Genomic DNA, 23030 nt, shown 5'->3' with positions numbered 1-23030 from the left:
TTTTCTAATGATTTTATCAGTCGGAAACACATGAATTATTGTTTTCCTTTTTTGTTGTTGTATAGCACATGTGTGTTTATGTTGGGGGGAGGTCAAGAGCAACCTCTCAGGCATCCAGCGAGATGTGCTTTTTTTTCTTTTCAGTTATATAATATCGTTGTCTGACTTCAGTCTTTTTCAACAACAAAGAAATGTCAGTCCATGGCTCAAGAGGGAAACAATTTGGGGAATTGTTTCTGTGGATAAACCTGCAGTTGACTCTCATGGTCTATTTTGAAGAAAGGGGTCAGATTGATGAAATGTCATTTTTGTTGTCTGTCTTTTGCAGTTTGTAAACTTGGAATGCTGCAGAAGTGTAAGAGATAAGAGGAAAGCTGGGAACAACATAAGGTTGCCAGTATCTTAACACAAACCCAGAGCAGGATGGTGGAAATCAACACACCTTAAGTTCAGAGAAAAAGATATTGAGACATTTATATGCCAAGTTTTCAGCTGTGATATTTATGTGAAATTATTCTACTACCTTAAACCATTTTCATTTGATGCTGTACTTCTTTAGCTCCTGAAGTCATCTCAAAGTCTGGAGCACCTGTCTAAGCAGCAGATGTCTGCTATGTATTAACTATATTTTATGAGTTGTCAACACTTGGTTTCCACAAGAGAACCTGGGGTGCCTCTGAGGATTTGCAGATGAACCGCCTCTGCCAGTAACTCTGCCCCAAATATAAACACGTGCTGCTGTAACGATGTTATGTTCTGAGAAACTTTCTATGAGAAACACAATTCATCTGCTCAAAATTAATTTTTAGAGATTGTTTTTCCCCCCCATTCTCTAGCACGTCTGTATAACTTCCATCAGTACCATCTTCATCATGAATATTTATTTTATTTCTTGGGACTGTTCTAAAGTCTTTAGTTATAATATGTTATCTAATCTTCAGCAAAATGCTATGAGATATGAATTATAATTATTCTCATTGTACAGAGGAGGAAATAAAGATGAAAGTTCCAACTCACTTGCTCAAGTCCCAACAGCTAATAAGTATAAAAGCAAGACTTGAGCTTGGGAACTCTGGCTCCAGTGACAAACCTGCTTCTAAATATGAGCGTAACTATTAATTAATTGAAAAGTAGATTAGTCTTCTCAGGCTCCTATAACAAACACCATAAACTGGGAGGCTGAAACAACAGAAATGTGTTAGAGGCTGGAAGTCTGAGACAGGAGGCCGGCTCAGTCTGTTCCAGGGAGGACTCTCACCTCAGCTTGCAGGTAGTACCTTCTTCCAGGTTGTCACAGGACTTTTCCTCTCTGTGCACCTTTGGAGAGAAAGTCTCTCATGTCTTTTCTTTTTGTAAGAACACCAGTTCTGTTGAATTCAGGTTCCAGACTCCTGACTTCTTTTTAAACTTCAATCACCCCTTTCAAGACCCTACCTACAAATGCAGTTACACTAGATGTTAGGGATTCAACATGAGAGTTTTAGGGAACACAGTTCAGTCTATGATGAAAAAGAAAATAATTCAATACAATCCAAAAAAGGTTGCTCTAGAAATCTAAATATCAAATTACACTGATTGGTTCAAATTATTTTATTTTCAACCAGATTAAAAATATCTTATGCTCCATTAATGCAAAAATTAAAAAAATATATTTATTGTAGTGACCTTATTTTATAGGCATATAGACCAATGGAACAGAACAGAAAGCCCAGAAATTGATCCAAACCATTATGCATAAGTAATATTTGACATTGGAGATAAGAACATACAATGGAGTGAAGAGAGTCTCTTCAATAAGTGGTGCTGGAAAAAAAATGGACAGATACATGCAAAAGTAAAATGAAACTAGACCACCAATTTTACATAGTATATAAGAATAAACTCAAAATTAATAAAACACTTGAATGTATGTGATAAAACCATAAACATCCTCAAAGAATACATACATCACATGTAGACATCACATGTAGCAGAATTTTCACAGATACATTTCTTGTCACCAGAGAAACAAAGGCGAAAATAAACAAATGGTACTACAGCAAACTAAAAGGCTTTTGCACATCAAGGGAAATTAGCACCAAAATGAAAAGGGAACCCACTGTATAGGAGAACATATTTGGCAATGATATATCTGATAATAGGTTAATCTCCAAAATATATAATGTAATCATACAATTCAACAAAAGGAAGACAAACAATCCAATTAAAAAATGTACTATAGCCCAAGCTCGTCTGGCTCAGTGGATAGAGTATCAGCCTGTGGATTGAAGGGTCCCAGGTTCAATTCCAGTCAAGAGCAAATGCCCAGGTTGTGAGCTCCACCCCAGTAGGGGACATGCAGGAGGCAGCCGATCAATGATTCTCTCTTCTCATTAATGTTTCTCTCTCTTATCACTAATCTACCTCTCTCTGCCTCTCCCTTCCTCTTTGAAATCAATAAAAATACCTTTAAAACAGTTGTTTTTTTTTTTAAATAAAGAAAGTACTCTGGTTTATTTTTGCTAAATTAGCAAAAGATATCATAAGGAAAATGGCTTAGAAAAGCTGAAATAATCTGTTCATATAAAACATATATATATTTGTGGTCTTTAGAATTTATTGCTTTCATTTAAACCTGGACTTTTGCTTTGACTAATTAAAAATAGTATATTTGATTCAGAGACAACTTAATCAACAATATGAAGCAAATACTGAGAAAAACTTCGGAAATTAATCATCCCATTAATCAAAAATTCTAAAACTGATCTACAGATAAAAGTGGGCTAGTGGAAAAATAAGAGCAAATTAATATAGAAATGTAGTATGTTGCCTAAATTAATATATATATATATAAAATGAACTATTGTCAGTTCTAAGTTCCTTCAGGGCAGGGATTCTGCAGAATTTTTTTTTTTTTTTTAATATTCCCATTGCTTACCACAGTTCCTGGCTCATATGGTGAAAAGTGCTATTTGGCAGAATAATTAGTAAAATTTTGATAGGAAGTTTCCTAAAATAAGGAGACAGTTCAAACTTTTATAAACTTTCAGATAGAGACCTCCAAGTCACCATGCTATCCGGTCCGAAAATAGGACTCAGGATGTTCTCATAGCATTACCTGATACTCTACATGATTGACTTTGTTATATATTTTTTACTCACACTTAGGCTGTTTCCAATAATATATCTGTTTTATCAGCAACTAATGACTACAGACTGACAGATTAAAAATGTCCTAAGGACTGTGAAGTATGGAAACAAACCACGGTTGCCAGTTGAATTGTCTAGGTGACTCATGTAGATGCCATGAAAAGGCCAATTATCTGACAAAGCTGACTGAAATCAAAGATTTAAGTCTTTACTCCCCAGATTACCATCTTTGCTTCCTGGAATCATCCTCATTCCAAAGAAGGCAACACATTTACCATCACAAACTGGGCAGAAAGAAATCTGTTTATGTTGCACACATCACTGTAATGCCAGTCACATGACTCCTGACAGAAGCTGACTCGTGTCTTCATAAGAAAAGGAGACATCTCATGGGATGTGGCTTCTAACTTCCCCTGGAAGATTTATTTTTGAGCGACAATCTGTATGAAAGAGGTGGAAAATTATATTAACCTATTTGAAAATTAGCTTCATTACCACCACCACCTTTCTGGGCTGTTAGTGGCATTTTTCTGCTGCTGCCATATTTTCAGATGAAGCTGTCATTATTCCAAATGTATAAGCTCACTCCAGCCCCACTGAAGCAATATCGTATTGCTGCTATAACAAATTACCAGCAATTTACTGGCCTAAAACCACACAAATGAATTCTCTTTGAATTCTGGAGCTAAAAAATTCTTGGGGGAAAAAAGGCCTTAAGAGGTAAAATCAAGGTGTCAACATGGATGGCTAGTTTTTTGTGTTGCTTCAAGAAAGAATCTGTCCTTGTCTCTTCCATTCTCTAGAGATGCAAGCACTCCTTGGCCTATTGGCTTATGGTTACAGCACTATAATCTCTGCTTCCATTGTTGCACTGTCTTCTCTTAATCTGCTATAGTAGCTCCCTCAGCCTCACTCTAATAAGGATGCTGCGATCATATCAGTGGGCCCACTTGGATAATTCAGAGTAGTCTCCTCATCTCAAAATTATTTACCTATGCCGAAGCCGGTTTGGCTCAGAGGTAAAGCGTCGGTCTGTGGACTGAAGGGTCCCGGGTTCGATTTCGGTCAAGGGCATGTACCTTGGTTGCGGGCGCATCCCCGGTGGGGAGTGTGCAAGAGGCAGCTGGTTGGTGTTTCTCTCTCATCAACGTTTCTGGCTCTCTGTATCTCTCCCTTCCTCTCTGTAAAAAGTCAATGAAATATATTTTTTAAAAAATAATTATTTACCTAATATTATCTGTGAAGTCTCTTCTGCCATAAAAGATAATATATTCATATATTCTTGGGGCATAACATATTTTTAGGGCTTGGGCATTTTAAGAGAAACATTAGTCTGTGTACTACATCCACTGTTTTGACTCTTAAAAGTAACCTGTGTTATGTTTTTGGCTTTCTGGACACTCTTCAGTCTGGTAATGGTATTGCTATTATCACAAAAGCCACTCAACAATGTGCTGAAAATTGGTCATTTAATGCTACCAGTGCTTTCTACCAACCACAGTAATCTGGTATTGTTGAGTGTTGGAATAGCCTCTTCAAACACTGACTCAAAATATTTCTGACTTTTCTTCCCTTACTTGTTCCTGAACCATACACCTAAGTAAAACTTTCGGTCATTAACTATGGCTATCTTTAGAAAAGGATCTTCTCTTTTCTATTTTTGAGTGAAAATCAGTATGAAAGGGGTGGAAAATTATATTAACCTATTTGAAAATTCAGGACTCTCCTCTGACCATTCCTGGCCATGTTTCCTCACTCCCCACCCTCCAGTGGCAAACCAGGCTGGCCTGATTCATACACGCAGTCTAAGGGATATAAACTTAATTCTGATTCAGCCACTTGTACTCTCTTGTTGGACTGACAGAATTCTGAATCATAAAGATAATGGATCTTTGGCTGAGTACACTGCTCATCAAATGTGGGCCAAAGAATGTAAGTAACCAGTTACTATGCATTTTATAAAAATGCCCTTGTCCCTCTTGCCCCTAATCTGGATGACAGGTATGAATGTGAATAGGGGATGGTTAGAAAAAAGGCAAAGTTATGGCTGGAGTAACACATCAATTTTGTGGAGAGAAAAAAATTAAGCCACGTGGAGAAAAAAGTACCTTCAACACAGAGAGGTATAATTATGAGGAGAGACATTAATAATTATTTTCTTTCAGAAACACCCCTGGAGGCTTCCTCAAGAAACAGCAAGGTATGGTCCAATTTCCTGTTTCTCCCATCCAAATGCCAGAACACTCCAGCGTCTGCCCCACCCCATTCCCGAAACTATCACAGTCATTCCATGTATGGACAAATATCATCCAGCTAGAAAGCAGACAAACAAGATAGGTTTCATTGACTGCCTTTAAGCAGTTCCCTTATTTCCCCCAACCCCCCAAAAAAGTATAAACTGAATGTGATTATTCTAACTGAATTGGAAACTCTAAGGCTTTCTATACAGCTAGAGGCCATGTTGAAGGTACTACCCATTTGCACGCCCTGAGTGATGTAGATCAGACCCGCAGATCAACAATTATCAATACTTTCAGTTCAGGGGCATCACATATACACCCAGAACTGTACTTCTTATGGGAAGCAAGGAATTAGCTTGTCTCCATCCTGGAAACATGGTGACTGCGTCTTAGTGGTGGTTCTGACAGGTTTTCAATTGTTTAAGGAAACTCCATAATAGCTTAGGTTACCCTCAACTCCCTGTAGAGATAATCTAAAATATGGAGCTATACATGGTTATTTGTTAGACTTAGCTGAACAGTGACCTCCAAAAGAGATATCCACATCCTAATCCCCAGGACCTGTGAAATTTTCCTTATTTAGGAAAAGGGTCTTTACAGATGCAATTCAGTTAAGAATATTGTGATGAGGAGATTATCCTGAATTGTCCAGGTGGCCTTAGCTCTAATGGAAAGTGTGTCTATAAAAGGAAAGAGGAGGGAGATTTGACAGACAGGGGTGGATAAAGCAATGTGACCCCAGAGGCAGAGATGGGAGGGATTCAGCCACAAGATAAGGGAAGTCTGGAGCCACCTAAAGCTGGAAGAGGCAAGAAACAGATTCTTCCTTGGAGGCTGTAGAGAAAACACTATCCTGCCAAAACCTTGTTTGTTTGTTTTTAGATTTATGGCCTCCAAGATTGTAAAAGGATATATGCCTGTCATTTTAGGTGACCAAAATTGTGGTAATATGTTATAGTGAACATAGGAAACAAATACATTTGAGAAAGCTTTCTAGAAGGATGACATTAATTTTGGGGCTTTCTGAGACAGTCATCTCAAAAAAGGGAGTAATTTAATTCCAAAAATATATAAAATCAGTACCTAATTTAGTCAACATAATCAATTACACAGCTCTGGCCCTTGGAGACAGGTCATCCTCCATTCACTGGTGAAGGTTGTTATGAATGACAGAATAGCTCTAATTTCCTCTCTGTGAACCAAGGCAGTGGCTGTACAATCTTGCTTCTCTTGGAGTAATACCCTCTGCCAATGGGAAAGTCAATTCATAAACCTAAGAAGGAAGCCACTTGGTGTTCTAAGGACATAATGGTTTGGTTTATGCATTTGTTTCCCAGATTTTATTTAGGACTCTAGAGTACCTTGTTAAGGTCATTATGGCAAGCCAACCCCATCATTCTGCTTTGAATCTATATATCTATATATCTATATATCTACATATCTATATATCTATATATCTATATATCTATATATCTATATATCTCTATATATATATGGCTAATATGCAAAGTGTGCCCTTGGGAGTTCGACTGGGAGACCAGGAGTTCGATTGCTCGCTATGATGTATGCTGATACCAGGGGACTGAACAAAGGATGGCCCTAACCAGCAGCCAGTAGCCTGGGAAGGGAGACCCCATCTGGGAGCTGGCAGCTAGCAGTCGGGGAAGGGAGGCCCCAGCTGCTGGCAGTCAGCAGTTAAGGAAGGAAGGCCCTGGCTGGCAGCCAGAAGGCCCCAACTGGCCCTGATCACCACACCAGCCAGACCTAGGGACCATATCTGTGCATGAATTTTATGCACTGGGCCTCCAGTTTCATTTCTAATAGTCTTAATTAAATGCTGACTAGATACATTGAGCATATTTGATTCCAGTCTCCGTTGTTCAGATTCATCAGAGTGGCCTACCAAATGGTCTATCCATGTGAAAGACATGAGAGATAAGATGATGTAGCAGCACAGAGTGGTTATTGGTGAGAGACATTTCTCGGAGGGTCTCTCCTGTCTCTAAACATTTTACAAGTAGAGGCATTGACTGTCTTTTATTCTAATAACTTTTTTCAAGGGTATTTATTAAAAAAAATAATCTTAAGAGTTAGAGATCATATCTCCCTCCAGAATAGAGGGCAGATACATATATATATATATTTTAACTATCTAGTATAATAAAGATAAAGCCTCTCTATGGGTAAGAGTTGACAACCATCATAAAATATTCAGGTTCCTTAAGCTGGGAGTCCTTTCTTATAATGTGTTTCCTTGCATGTGCAAGTATCACTGGCCCTCTTTTCCTTGTGCTGTGGGGGTTGTGGTTCTGAAAACTGGAGCAAGTATTACTATTGTGAATAATGAAGTCCATTGTTTCTGATTTAAGAGCCTCTTCTGCCAGACTAAACTTATTAGCTTGAAATTAGGTAAAACTTCAGATTTCAGACTACTTCTTGTTCTTGCTACTGTAAGGCAACAATAATGATGAATTTTATTGTACACATATGTACCTCATTTAAAAACAATAGGAGAAATTGATTGAAAATTAAGGGAGTAATCTTTTTGTTTTGTTTTGCTGTGTTGTTTCTTTTTTTAAGAATAAACATGGTTCTTTTTAAATTAAATACAAATCACATTTGTTAGTTCATTTTGATTAATATTAATCTCATTAAGTTTAGTCCTAGATTATGTGTGTGTGTGTGTGTGTGTGTGTGTGTGTGTGTGTGTGTATTCATTTATTTAATAAGTTTATTATAGTGTACAGGGCACAGGTAAATTTTGCTAAATTGCATATAGATTGATCAGTGCTACAGCAGAAGTATAGAACATAGTGTTTGCTCTAGAATTAAATATAAGGGGCACTAGCACTGATGTGTACTTGGTGGATGGAAGAGGGAAGGTGTCAATCAGAAAGAGCTTCCTGACTGTTATTACAATGATTTTAAAAATTGTGACCCAAGAACTTCCAAAGATATATTGGATTCCTGGTCAGGGCACATACCCAGGTTATGGATTTGATCCCTGATCAGAGCACATGCCAGAGGCAGCAGATTAATTCTTCACTCTCACATGGATATTTCGCTTTCTTTCTGTCTCTCTCCCTTCCCCTGTTTCTCTAAAAATTAAGAAAAAAAAAGTCCTCAGGTGAGGTTTAAAAAGAAAAATAGAGTTTTGAGTTTAATTACTAGAATTAATAAATAAAATTTATTTTTTTATAAAGAGAAATATCTGAGTAACATTGTCTGTACCTAGGATATATAAACACATACATGCATTCTTAACATTCTATAACATACTATATTATATGCCTTAGGTACCCAAAAATGTATGAATTAGCTGTGCTTAGAACAGAAAAGGATAAGAAGAATAGGCACGTAGTAAATTAAGTGGAGAAAAAGAGAAAGTTTAGATTGTTTTAAGCTAACAGAACAGCTTGCATAAAGACATCAAATAAGAAAGCCAGGAACATTCTTTATCCCAAGCTATTGGTTCTCTTCTTGGTTAGTTAATTCTAACAATCCATTATAGGAAGAAATGATACACATACATATATTAAACATTTCATTTTAATTTCTAATATATAAAAACATTTACTAAGGATACTTTTAGAGTATAAGGGACACAAATTATAATTCCATGTAAATTTTTTTCATAAGTCATACTCATAATTCATGATCTATACTTTCTAATTGTGCTTTTCTTTAGAATGGAGCTAAAATGTAAATACATTTGTAAAGAAATATAAATTAAGATTTCTCCCTGTTATCCATTTCACTTATTTTATTAACGTAGCTTCATTCTTTATAAAATATTTAATTTAATTTTCATAGTCTTTTTCTCATGCCAGTTTTATTGGTTTACTCAAAGGTTAGTTAAATTGTTATAGCAACAACATGATTACTACATAAAAAATATAAAAATATTTGGAAGCAAATATAACATACTTTTGGCAAGGATCAAACTCATTAGATAGGGGCAGAAGTCATGGAGATCTGTCTGTGTGCTTTGCAGAGGGAGTAAATAATCTTTGTAAATCAGTAAAGAGGTAGAGTGGAGAATGTTTATTTAACAGATTAACTCTATTTTGTTATCGAAACAGCATAGAGTTTGGGAGGGGAAAATTAAAATTAACAAAACATCAGATAAAGGCCTTGGGTGCCATAATAATAAGTAAGCTAGCCTAATGGAACTGATGGAAAAGATGAGGCTTTTTTTGGGGGGAAGAGGGGGCAGCAATCTGAATCTGTGCCAGTAACCTAATGCACATTCTTGTTAGCCTATAGTCTAGTCACTGCCCCTTCTTTAATTATCTGGTGCTGCAAGACCTGTTTACCTAAATACTCCTATTTTACAGAGGCCATAAACCATGAACAATACACAACCCCTGGATGGAGTTATCAGCACTGACACCAGGCCAGACCTTTAGGTGTCCCCCATCCCAACACACGGGGCTGTTTGCAAAGCCCGTCAAAGGTCTGGAACTATGATCCATATTTGGTGGACAAAGAAACCAAAGGGTATAAAGGGAAAGCTTCTTCCATATTGGTTTGCTCAGGATTTGGAGAGAAACAGTCTCCCCTGAGTCACTGTACCGGTACATGCGAAACATCTAAAAATAAATGGATTTTTCCTATGTCTCCACGTACTCCTGTGTGTTCTTCTTCGGTCGCCTGGTAAATTCTGTAACAGAACATTTTTAATATTATGTTTTCCATACCTTTTGTCCTATTGAGTATCCATCTTTGTGCACAATACATAATTAATAAACAGCTGCTGACTATTTAAAGGTACAATCAAGAAAAGAAAACTTGATCAGAGGACACTTGCCTCTAAAAGGTAGACTATGGAACTTTGAGGGCCTTGTAAAGTTAAAAACAGCATGTCCTGGTTGCTATAATTCACTAACTTGTGAACTGTTGTTGTCCTCTTACATATTCAGGTTATTGTAATAATATCTCCTCAAGTGAAAGAAGAAATGATGTGAAATCCACAGATTCCACCATCACTAAAGCAATTGAAATACCTGATTCTCGTTTAGAAGTGAATCCTAAACCTATCAGTTATCTCCTCTCTTGTTGATCTAGCTTGATGACATTCCCAACCTGAAGACTGCGGTTGTCTTTGGCTCACCATGGAGCCTTTTTGAATCTAGTTCTCAGGAACTAAAATCAGGAGTGAGAAACTCACACCTTCGCTCTTTTAGAGTCAGTGAGGCTGTAGGTATGAAATGAAAGATGGTCCCTAGAAGAATCGACCCCTTAGGAAACAGCTTTCTATGCAGATATCTATTTTCTAAAGCTTTCTTTTATATTAAGACAAAGCTTAATAATTAGCAGTGCTTCGCATCCCATACATCTCCTATGATTAGTGAAGTCTCACCATTATACTAAAATATAATAACCAATGCATCCGGGCTTACGTAGGTGAAAGTCAGTGAGAGATTAGCAAGAAGAAGAAGGGAACAAAGAGAAATGAACAAAGAACAATTCTAAACGACTTCAGGCTAGGTGAGGTTTGTAATTTAGCCAGGTGTTATCTCATTAGCAAGGTGTCCTTATGCCTAGAAGTGAAGCTGTCTTCATTCTTCTTTTTTCCCCCCTTTTTTTCTATTAGAAACAAATTACTGGGCTGGCCCTCTTGTTATACAGCTGCATCATGCAGTAGTCAATTCTGAGTTTTCTTGTGATTTGTCCCCACACGAGGACAAGGGGGCAGAAGGGTTGCTGAAATCCATCATGGATAGTGTTCCATACAAATTATGTTATTAGATTTCTAGGAATGCTGACCTCTCTGTGCAAGTAGAAGATTTTCTCTTCTCAGTTGCAATTTTTTCATCGAAATGATTTTAAGAAATGTCGGATGCATAGTTCGTTTCAAACATGACCATGGGAGTAAACTCCTGCTGACTATTGAAAGCCAACTTTCTAGTCAGAAATAGTCTGTCCTCATGTATATCTCTATTTCATCAAACCAGAACAGTAATGGGGGGGAAAAATGTGTGAAGAAGAACTTGCTTTAAATGAATGGAATATTTGTTATGCTAGTGCTTCATTAGTCTTGCTATTTTTAATTGTATGTTAGTCTCCAGATACACATAAACAGCACCTGGATGTTTTGAATTTGTGTTATTCAGAAAAGGCTGAGAACTTTACTTTCCGATATCACACAGATCCCTTTGTAAACACTCCCACAGAATGTTGATCTCCAATTAAATGTCACACAAGCTCATGCCTGAGAGAACTGTAGACTGCCAACATCCCTCCCCACCTCCCCGCCCCTGAACTTGCAGCTGGTGTGCCACAAGAAATACAAACCATCCAATTTCACAGAAGTTTTAAAAATGGTTTTATATCAGAGATTGCCCTCTATTTTCTATCTAAATAATAGCATTTCTCAGCCTCCACTTCCTGGTACATTCTAGGCATAATTTATATGCAAATAACCTTCTTATTACAAACCTTGATCGTTCTTAGATGAAGCTTGCAGAAGACTTTACATGTCCTTTTGGCTTGCTGACAACAGACGTGTTTAGAAAAGAAAGATTGCAACTCACAAAAGCGTCCTTACAAACGCTAAACTCATTTCAGGGCCTCTGAGCTAATCATATAGAATTAGCAGGGAGGAGGGGAAGATTAGGAGGGAGGAATTTGTTAAGTGTTAAGAATATCATGGTGGTTTGCCTCCTCTCGTGGCCTGACAGCCTTGATCAGCTAATTAGGAAACCTTTACCCAAACAAGTGTTAATTTGTTATTTAACCCCCATGGGAAATTTTCGCAGCTAGGAGAGTCCCTTGTGTGAGAAGATGTGGAACTATTTCGTTTGAAAACAGGGCGAACCTAGAAGGATAGGGGAAGATAAAAGGAACACAGGCCTTACAAACTATCTTTTTTGTTATCTTATGCCATAGGAAGGATCGTCTCCGGGATGAGAAGAGACGTTCTTATGCAGCGTGTCAACTTTGGATCATTTGACATGTAATGTGAATCGTATGGATGATTAAATACATCGCTTATGCTAAGCATGAAGCTTAATTATATCAAAAACCGCTGAAGCCCCACTGGCTGTTGGAGCCTGACTGACAGGAACAGTGTTTACTGTCAGGTTCCATCTCAGCCCAGACTCTCTATCCATGTCTCAGGCCTTTCATCCGGCAGACAGTAGGATTGTTAGACCCCTCTCTGGGGATGGGGCTTCTCAAATAATGAGATACATATTGTCAATGACTTACTTACATTTTTGAAAGCTAACTACAATGGTCACCTGCACAGGAATAAATGCAATAGCTTACTTGGAGGCCTGATCCTTGATTATTTTAATGAAAGCCACAATTGTTAAGGGTTGCTGTTTTTCTGTATTACACAGGCTTCATTTCTAAGGTGGAGGGGGCTGGTTCACAAAATCCAAATATTTAGAGAATTCTAACATAGTAAACAGTTCCAGAAAGAAAATACTTAAATATATTTAAAAAAAAATATTTAAAACTTAGAGATTTTATTTCCCTTAAATTAAAAAAAATTAATAATTTGGCCAAAAACTTTTAAATTTCACTTCTAATCTTTCACAACATTACAAGTGAATTTAAGATAACTTGAAGAATTCTACTTTAAGATCATGAACACAATAAAAACTAACATACATTACTCACATGTATGAGATGAAGGAAACTGGAGTATATCACTCCAAAATATTTCCCTTTGACATAAAATTATCTTGACTTGAAGGTAATTAGGAAGCAGTAAATGCAGAAAAAGTTCCCCCTTTTCTACGTAAGGCAGGAAGTAAATTTTCCTTTTATTGGAGACAAACTTTTATCAGCTCAGAGATGGTACCAGAAGCGTCTGCAAACAACCTTGGTAAACTAACCTGAAGGAAGATAAGGACCACATAGCCCTGGACCCATGGTCAGCAATCTGCAGTTCACCAGCCACATGCGGCTCTTTGGCCCCTTGAGTGTGGCTCTTTCACAAAATACCATGGCCTGGACGAGTCTACTTTATGTACACAGATAATAATTTAATTAAAAAAGTGTAAAAAAAATAAATAAAATAAAATATTGGGCTGTATGTTTGAAAATTCCCATAATAAAAGCTAAAACAGAATTAAAAAAAAGAAGAAGTTTAAGTTTAAAAAATTTGGTTCTCAAAAGAAATGTCAATTGTTGTACTGTTGATATTTGGCTCTGTTGATTAATGAGTTTGCAGACCACTGCCCTAGACTATCCCTGGCCCAAACCCCTTTCTTGTCAATTTTTCATGAATTTATAGTTTCTCTGTCTTCAAAGGTAAAACAAAACAAAACAAAAAACAAAACAAACAAAAACGCACCCTAAATGGTTTGGCTCAGTGGATAGAGCATTAGCCCAAGGACTGAGGGGTCCCGGGTTCAATTCCCATCAAGGGCACTACCTTGGTTACAGGTTCCTGGCCCTGGTTGGGGTGCATGCAGGAGGCAACCAATTGATGTATCTCTCCCACTTTGATGTGTCTCTCTGTCTCTCCTTTTCCCTTCCACTGTCTAAAAGCAAAGGAAAAATATCCTCAGGTGAGGATTAACAACAACAAAAAAGCCTGTTTCTGTTACTTCTTTGGTTTTTTATTCTCTTGTTGAGGCTCTCATGAATGTGTAAAAAAATTTTAGGCTTTTCTACTTTTAATCTGTTTTTCTTTGTTTCATTTTCAGGCCAGCCAGAGGTCTCAAGAGAGTGGAGGAAAACTTTTTCCTCTCTTACATATAAGCACTTTGTGTGTACTAAATATTTTAATTCTCACAAGAACCATGTGAGGTAAGTTCCTTACTATCTGTATAAGGGAAGTTTAAGGAAAACCGCATGAGGAACATATTTGGGGGATGAATTTTCGAAAAGTCATGATTCGGGGGCATGTTTGTGTTGGAGGTACTCCATTACACTTCAAGTGCAGATATCTAATAATAAGTTGGACAGCATGTTAAAGACACAGGTTTAAGATGGAGGAATAAATATCATCTGGATATGGATAAACATGAGAGGGAACAAAATTACTAGGGGAAGACAGGAAGTCTGAGCAATGATACCTAGGGGACTACAATATGTGCAACATCCAAAAAAATAGAACCCAACTAACAACAAATGAACAAAAACCAATTGAGTTAAATTATCTGATAGGGCAACATACAGAGAGTAGAAAAATAGCAACAACAACAAAAAACAAGCAGAAAGAAACAAAGAGAGCCTGAATTCAGCAGTAAGGAGGTTGCTTTTCAACAAGAGATATATAGACATAGTGAGGGGAGAAAGCACAAATGGACTAGATTCAAGGGATAAAAATATGAGAGAATTAAGAAAAAGTGATAACATAAAGCTATCTGAAAATTTTGTTGCAAAATGGAACAAAAAATGTGGTAAGAGCCAGATATTCTCAAGAAAAACTTATTTTTCATGAAAGATATTGTAGTATGCTTTTGTGCTTTGTAGAATAAACCAGCCAATTTTGAAATAAATTAATGGTGCAACTGAGAGTTGAGGCCAATTGTTGAAATACTGCCTTTGAGAAGGAAAGGGAGCATGAATATCAGTTCAGAGTGCAGGATTGGGTGGAGGGTCTCAATGCCACCAGGCCCCACTAATTCTGTTTATATTAAATATTTGGTACCTTCTAAATATTTTACTACATAAAAATTATACTCCTATAAAATATATCATCTTCACACTTAATTTGAAAACTATCAACAGAATGTCCTAACTAAAATCAAAATGAGAAATAAAATAATTTATAACAAAATAATAATTATTTAATTTAATTTCTAGAATCTAATTGTACTGGAAAACCTGCAGTAGTTAAATGATTATTTGACAAAGACAATCCATGATAATAAAACAAACACAGATATGAAATCACACATTTGTATTTACACTTAGACATCTGAAATACAATGAGCTCTGTTGTTGGGTTGGGTAACTTAATATTCAAAATGGGTGAATAGCTATTGTTAAATTTATGAACAAATTAAAATAAAATCTTCTCTCAAGATTATATACTGAGTGAAATTAACTATAAATTCAGTGTGTATTAAAAATAGGTAAGTTTGTCTTTGTGTTTGCTTTCTAAATGTTCTAGATTTTGACATATATGAATGCATGATAAGACATTCAAAAGTTATAAGGCACATAGGAAAACACTTTTTTGAGGGCATGCCTATCCCATATGTTACTGTTTTTATAGGAATCTTGGTCTTTGCCATTTAACTCTAGTGTCACCCCTCTTTCTAATTATTTTGCATATGAAAATAAACCCACGAATTTCTAGGAGGCAGTGGGGTTGATGCTTGAGAATCATTCATCTGTAATAACAAGTTTAATGGCAGAGGAAATGAGTGAAGGTGCAGGTTAGCTGGCTAGGGTGGAGGTGGGAGCAAAGTTAGTTGCATTCTCTATATGTGAGAATGGAGATGCATTAGAAGTTGTAAAGGAAAGAATGTCTCTGAATAAGAAAGATGATGATTTCAGTGAATATAATAAGACTTCTCATAAGTGTTCTGGGCTCGAATAATACTGGTGACCCAAAAATGAAGATCAGCCATCATGGCTCTGTCATCTTTTCCTTGCCAAGCTGCACCAGTTAGATTTAACCAGACTATTTTGTTTTGTTTTTAGGTGAGGACTGATGGGGTGGTGCCAGGGTTCTTCTCCCAGCCTTACAAAGGGTTCAGCAATATGAAGAAAGGGGCTGATGCATAGGTTAAGAAGGAGTCCAAAGACAAAAGATAATTGTGAAAGGCATTGGGGGTCAGGGGAGCTTCAGCTAAAGGAGCTAAAAAACTACCCCTTGTCTAAGGACCCCATGCTATTTATTAGCACAATTTGTCCTAAGGCAAGGTGGAGACATACACTTCAAGGGTAAGGTTTACAGAAGCATTTTCAGTTTGGAAAATAGCCTACAGATGTTCAGGTGTTTGGCCAATGGAAGGCAATAAAATTGCCTGAGCTGTCTGTCAGCAGACAATCCTATTCAGGTTTGGGGGAAGTGCTGTTTACCAGTTCCAACAGATAAACTACATATGTGGCTCAGGGTGAGGTGTTGCAAATAATATAGCAGCAAGATGGAGTATAAAGTGGTTTGGTTCTGTGGCATAATCTTAAAACTGGAATTTTTAGAGTGGAGGAAGTGACAATAACCTTCAGGTGGCAATAAATACCTAGCCTGGTAATGTAAATGGTTAATACATTATGAGAGGGCCACAGTGGGAGCAGCATCCTCAAGAGAAACTACCCACAGTCAAAGAAGTCAGGTTCAGAAGGAAGAGTTCAGAGGATGAAGACATTGGAATATTTCTGAGATAAAACTAAGTTTAGAGGAAATGGGGATCAGGAGAATATGCAGTCATGGCATTGACAAGAAACAGGTGGCCCATGCAATGGGGCCATATGTGTTTGGGAAGAGGATCATCTAACAAAGAGACTGTTTATAAATGTCTGGGGAGAACAGAAGGCAAACCATATAACAGAATGACAGCAGGATACTATTTCTTCCACCATCCCTTTAGGGGCAAGAAGAAGGACCCAGAGGATGAGAAAGAATTGAGTGAAGAGGCCACCTAATAAAAGTAAAGGTCTTTAGTGTAGAAAATACCAACCTACTGTGACCCCACAGGGAGGGAGCCTGAGGGATAAACATACCAACCTCACTTTTTCTTCTCTCTAATCTTCTGCAAGTGATACCCATGAACTGAATCCAATCATAAGACAAAGTACAAGAAAAACGCTGATGTAGTCCATGTTGGTCAGCCTCCTGGAGAAGTCTAGGGGATGAATGAAGTCTAGAAGTGGAGAAGTCTAAGAGATAAATCTGAAGGGATGGGAGATGGGTCAGGCAGGTTGGGGAAGCATGGACCTCAAAGTGGCTTAGAGCCCCTGTTATGAGGAATGACCTAAGAATCCTGAGATTCCATGTAGCCTTTTCAAACAGAGAAAAGTGTATGATGAGAATAGGCTTGGTGGTGTTGATAAATTCTGATGGGGTAGCTGTAAATGTTGAAGTGGGAGGTGAAGAATAGAGATAGCAAACTCTTTGAGAAGCATATGGAGCTCTTGACCCCTCTTTTTTTTCTTTTCTTTTTAAAAAAAATATGTTTTATTGATTTTCCACAGAGAGGAAGGGGGAGAGATAGAGAGCTAGAAACATCGATGAGAGAGAGACATCGACCAGCTGCCTCCTGCACACCCCCTACCGGGATGTGCCCACAACCAAAGTACATGCCCTTGACCGGAATCCAACCTGGGACCTTTCAGTCCTCAGACCGACGCTCTACCACTGAGCCAAACCGGTTTCAGCCTTGACCCCTCTTTTCAATGTATTATGCTTAATATAGTAGTTTATATATGTTTAGTTCCATTTTTTTGTACTTCCTTTTTTATTTAAAAAAAAATTTTTTTTATTGATTATGGTATCACATAATTGTCCGCATCCCCCCAATCCCATCCCAAACCCCTTCACACATTTTTTTGACAAATCCAAATACAGAATTCTATTTAATACTTAAATAACATAATAATAATAAATGAATAAAATTTGTGTTTAGCACTCTTTAGTACATTATATGAATTAATTCTTTGATCTCACACACAACACTGTATAAAGTATGTTATTGATCTCTCTCTCTCTCTTTTTTTTTTTTTTACTAAAGAAACTTGATGCATAAAAATTAAGTGCCATGTTCACACAGGCAATTACTAATAGAGCCAGAATGCAATCTCACCTTGTAGCCACTATATCAACCCTATCAACATGAAAGAAATACAATCATATTAATTTCTCAAGTATAAAAGGAATACTTAGTAAAGAAAAAATTCCTAATTAAAAATATATTTAAAAATGTAATCTCAAAAATTACATTTTAAATTAATGCCTTAGTAATATAAATCATTAATTAATTAATTTAATTCAATGAGTAAATTCCTTCATAATTTTATCATTTACTTTTGAAGGTAATGGAGTAAAATGGTGATGTGTTCAAAATATAAAACTAAATTTTCGTCATTGAAGTCCCAACTCTGCCAGTGAGGCCTTAAATAAGCTCTCTAAGTTTCAGAATTCTCATCTTTGAAATGAAAATACTAAAATACTTTTTCACAAGTACCAAAAACTTGGTGTTGTGAAAAGGTATAAATGAGAAAGGTAATGTAATGCTCTTAAGAGATTGGTCCATACTAACTGCTCAATACATGATGTCATTAGTTTCTTGAAAGCATTATGAATTTTGATTAGATAAGTGTTGAAGAATATAGCAGTAAGTCAGGAGTTTGTATCCTCAAGGGCTGAAGAGAAATTCTAATAATAATAATAATAAATCCACCAGTTTGAACATAGAACTGGTGGTAGAGTTTAATAGAATTTTAATAAAATATCAGACATACTATCTGAATTAGTGAAGTTATGTTAATTAAACATAATAACTCATGCAATAAATTTCAATTGTCAAATAGAAATGAATTAGATTACGATTATTTTGAGGGGGGTTGAGATTGTACAGTTGTCAGAGATCATCACAGTACAAAATAAAGAAGAAAAAATATATAAGCAATTCATTTGAAAAATGGTGTGGAGTCACTTCCTATGTATTCCCCCACCCCCACCCCCCCAAAATCTAGAGCCTTTGCCAGAAAAAAGTAAGCCTTTTGTAATGGTAAAACTGTCAGGAACTTATTAAAATTGAAGTTTGAAGAGAATGCTAATTTTATGAAAACTGCAGTGAGTCATGGATAAACTTTTCAGTTTATACATTTACTGAACTTTATTTTATGCTTCCAATTTACTGCTAACATATGTAGACTCTTTAACTCCATAATGTTACTTTGTGTCATCAACCTATAGATGGTTGGTCTATTTTCACATACTCAATGTGTCTGATTTCTCTAATCTCTTCCCTTCAAGTGAAGACTCTCAAGACTTGAGCATCGTTACTCACTGATGTTTCAAGGGCCAGTAGCTGTTTATTTTAATTATGATTTGACTCTACGTATGAATAATCAAAAGAACACAATGAGCTAGGATAATGTCTTTTGTTTCAGGAACCTGTCTTATTAACATTTTGCCTTTTGTATTAACATCTGATTTTACATTGCCATTTCCATTCCTATTTTTATGTAAATATGGCTGACCTCTGGCATTAGATGTGTTATTAAAAATGCACACTTGGAAACACATATGTTTACTAATTAGAATCACTCAGACGCTTTGTAGGAACAGTAGAGAATAGCATTCATGATGGCTAAGTTTTCCCCCTTCTGTTGCTTAAATTTCAAAATGTTATTCTTAGTTCAGTTGAACTCCATCTATTTTCAAAAATAGCATTTTAACAAACAGCACCAAAGATGCTTAGCAAATAATTTAAGGAAATGTTGCTCAGTGGACCCAAAAGACTACAGAAAGCTCAATAAATCTAAAATAAATTTGAAACCTGACATTTTCCATTAAGTTTATATGTCAGAGAACTTAGACATTTTTGTTATTGTGCAGAGGCTTAAATTTAATATCTGTGATCTCATGAAGTTATCCTTTAGGCTCTTTCTATTCCAACTGATTTTAAATTGATTTTTACTGCAAAAATATTGAAAAATCTTACCTTTGAGTCTCTAACAAAAATATATAATTAATATAGTTACTTCAGATTAAATATTAACACTTTTGGATTTCATTAGCTTTTACAGATGATGCCTTGTGTTATTGAGAAGAAAACATGTCTCTGGACATATTTTAATATTGATGATTTTGTAGAGACTACCCTTAAAAATGGTAATGTAATATTAATACTATTATGTAAATTTTTTAAAAGAATACTTTAAACATTCACATTTTTTTCTTTCATCTGATCAAACAAACAGAACAAATATGAACAGATAATTGAGTTCATTACAATTACTTATGTTTGGACATTTGTGAGTATTGCATTTGATAATATTAAAAGTATAAAACAATATACTTTAAAAATAAAAATATATTATCAAATTAAAAAAAAACATGCAGAAAATAACTTGTTAAAGAAAAAGTTGTCCAGAAACTAACTACCTAAAGTTAATTACTCATAATCTCCTAGATTTACTTCTGCATATAGATATAGATATAAGAATCTTTCCTCCCCTTGAAAAAAGTGGTAGAGCTTCCATAATATTTTATAATTTAACAGTATATGGTGAATAGTTCATAGGTTTATAAAAATTATTATCCTACAATGATTACATAGCATTATATTATGTTGAGGTATTGTAATTTATTTAACCAAGCCCTTCTTAATTGACATTTTAGTTACTGTTGCTCTTTTGATAGAATAACTAATTCTGTGAAAATTATTTTTTTACATTTTTGTATTTCTTTCAATTACATTTCTTTGTATAAATCACTAGAGGTGAAATTGCTAGGTCAAAGCATAAGTACATTTTTAATTTTTATGCTTATTGCCTTACAGAAAGGTTGAACAAATGCCTACACTGGTCAGGAGGATATAATAGTCATTATTTCTGCACAACCTCACCAATTAAAGTGTGTTAAAATCTCAATAAGAGAAATGATATCTCTTTATTTAACTTGCCTTTTTAAAATATTACTGATGCTTGCAAGCACATTTACATATGTATATTATAGCTTTATAAGACTTTAAAAAATAAAATTTATCTGTCAGATGTGGGGCAAATTTTTCCTTATTATTTTCTTCTCAATATTGTTTAAAAGTGAGAGGTATTGTTCTTTGAGAGGAAAAGTTTTACATTTTTATGAATTACTAGTCAATGAAGTTTTGAAGTGCAAATGAATGTATTCACCATTACTTCCATTGAATTATTTTTTCCTCTTATTTATATTTAGCTTATTTAAAAATTTCAGTCTTTTTCAAAACAATGTAGCCTTGTATTTTCAGACACCATGTTTTAAAGCCACAAAGAATATGCTCATCTCTCTGACAAATGATTGCAGTAAAAATTATGTCCTTTAGCTTCTCTATACTCACCTCCCAGAGCAGGAAATCTCTCACACTCCAGTTGTCCTTTTTTTCTTCTTTCAATTTCCAAGATTTGTGAATGTGTACCGTTGGGTATAGGTATCTCCAACCTATGTATATTTCACAGATATGTTTTGTATTTGTGGTGATAAAACATTTTCTTCAGAAATATTGCTCCAGGATCTACTGGAGAAGCTAAGGACTCTGTCTGAAGCCTGCATAAATGAATCGCAGGGCAGACTTGGGACTTGGGAACCAAGCCTTCCATCCTCTCTGGGTAACTGCAGTCTGTTTGAGAATCAGCTTTAGTCTGCCACTGACTTTTAGTAGAGATTGAACACTTACCCAGGGACTATCATTCCTATGCAATCTGAACTGTGAACTGGGCGTTATCTCACCCATGAACCATAAACTCAGGCATGTATAGCAGCGCTCCAGCATCAAACAGAATTAGCATGTATGGTCTCCAGGGCTTGAGGACACAGTAAGTTACATGAATAAGTGGCCCAGATGCCATGGTATCCACTCCTGCTGCACTGCCTTCTCTCTCCTAACCCTCACCTGTGGCCTTAGGGGGAGTCTCTATTACAGGGGGTAAAAAGACTCAGGTCCACAGATGGATCTGATGAGCTGCAGGCACCACCTTAGGGTAGAAGCTACAGCACTACAGATCCTTTCCAGGGTAAAGTACAAAGTTGTCAAGGTGGGTGTGCTTTACTTAATCTGTGTGTGAACTTGGCTCAGCAGCGGTGTCCATATATTTTAATTTGGTGAAACATTATTCTGGATGTTTATGTAAAGGTGGTTTTTTTTATGAGAAATATATATAAATATATATATATTTCTCTGAATATATATCAAGCTTCCATGCATTGCTAAAGGAAGTCGCCCTAACTGAACTGTGTCTCTCCCCACTCCTTACTAGCATATAAAACACAAACCTAATTTTCAAAGCCAAACTAAATGCCATATATTTCCAATCTTAAGACTCTGGCTAAAACACTTTGTGCTTGAAACTGCACTTCTCGTCTAGTACTGAGCATTCCCAAAGAAACCCAGAGAAAACCTAGAAGAATTTTATAAATACACTATTGAACTCAGAACAGAGCTCTAAAGAAAGAAGAAGAAAAGATATTGTAGTGATTATTACTTGTGAAAACCTCAGCTATCACTCCCAAATGATTCCAACTAGATGCTTTGCTATAATGTTGTAACTTAGGAACCAATGTAACCAGGCCTGGAAGTATTGCAAACACATTCCAAGAGGAATATGGGATAATTGTTATTCAGAACATGACCCACAACTATAATATAAAAAATAGACTCCTGAAAATAAACACCAAAAAATCAACAAAGAAAAATATAACTTTAGGAAATGATTGATAGAAAAATCAGGTAATATCTCAAATAAAAATTTGGGGAAATCTCTGAGATAAGGACAGGAATTGCATCTATTAAAAAGAAAGGTAGAAAACACTGCAAAAAAATATGTTATATGTAGACCTTGGAAAGGAACGTTTCATTTCTAATGGAGATACAAAACACAAAAGAAAAATGAGGATGCTGGAAGATGAATCTTAAGAATTATCATATTTAAGAAAAAAAGTTACCACAATTAAATTATTCCACTTAAAAAATTTGGGATATGGAAAATAGACTGTGAAGTTCCAGATTTATTTAATATGAAATTTAAATAAAGGGAATGAAGAAA

This window comes from Pipistrellus hanaki (genome assembly GCF_964339955.1).
Source record: "Pipistrellus hanaki genome assembly, chromosome: 1".
Classification (NCBI taxonomy): domain Eukaryota; kingdom Metazoa; phylum Chordata; class Mammalia; order Chiroptera; family Vespertilionidae; genus Pipistrellus; species Pipistrellus hanaki.
The sequence above is the reverse complement of the archived record's forward strand: the minus strand, read 5'-3'. Positions refer to the sequence as shown.